General features: G+C 34.8%; 1 protein-coding gene across 5 annotated transcripts in view; it reads left to right on the forward strand.

The window, feature by feature from the left end:
• The window catches only part of LOC106457904 (kazrin-like), an 81,903-nt gene that overhangs the window by 23,496 nt on the left and 57,490 nt on the right, over positions 1-917 (forward strand). The window lies entirely within an intron of this gene.

Below are 917 nucleotides of genomic sequence, written 5' to 3' on the forward strand. Positions count from 1 at the left end.
AGGGACGGCTAGCGCAGATAGCCCTCGTGTAGCTTTGCGCGAAATTCCAAAACAAACAAACAAACCTTATATTACAAGTATAACGGACGAAGCAGGTACGATTTTACATGTGCATGTTAATGAATTTCATTATTAAGCACCATTGAGAATATATATATATATCAAGAGACAAACCTGTCTTCATGCGTGTAGCTCATAGCAGTTGCCACTACAGCAAAAATAAATTAAACTAGTCGTACATAGAAAGTTGGAAAACACGGGTCGAAATTAACGAGATTACAAGATTAGGATTTACACATGTATAAAACATCTGTTATACGTACTGATATCAGTGAAGCTCTGTTGTTATAGGAAATGTTTCACACTTACATGACCGCAAGTAATGCACCTAAGTGAAATAAACATTGAATATGTGCTTATGTGTATATACGGAATATGTCACTGGTACATAAGTAAGTAATCTTACCTATCTTTCTCCCATTATACTCTTGAAAGAAGAGTGTGCTCGTTCAATGAGTTTCCTATTCAAAATCTGACTCCAGACTTACAATAGTTTTGAAATAGTCCACAGTTTAATTAACAGAAAGCGAGTCAAGAAGTTAAAACGAAATTTTCGTCTACAGCTAATTGATTGTTTTTTTTTTATGATAATTGCTGTGTGTTCTCTAGTAAAACAAACTTATTGTTATTATAAAGGGTAGCCTAATGCAGTGAAACAATATTTCAATGAACTTCTGTCTTACACGAACTGAACCAATTGAGTTATGTTTACCATCAGTGTTATGCAGTATGACTAAAAGATTCAAAGTAACTTTTCCTCATAGCTTGCTCTAGAGGTGTAGTCAGCACTCGCAATGTGACTCTTCGTTATGTTTTTGTTTTGTTTTTGAATTTCGCGCAAAGCTACTCGAGGGCTA

The sequence above is a fragment of the Limulus polyphemus genome, unplaced genomic scaffold, assembly GCF_000517525.1.
Source record: "Limulus polyphemus unplaced genomic scaffold, Limulus_polyphemus-2.1.2 Scaffold390, whole genome shotgun sequence".
In the NCBI taxonomy this organism is placed as follows: Eukaryota; Metazoa; Arthropoda; class Merostomata; order Xiphosura; family Limulidae; genus Limulus; species Limulus polyphemus.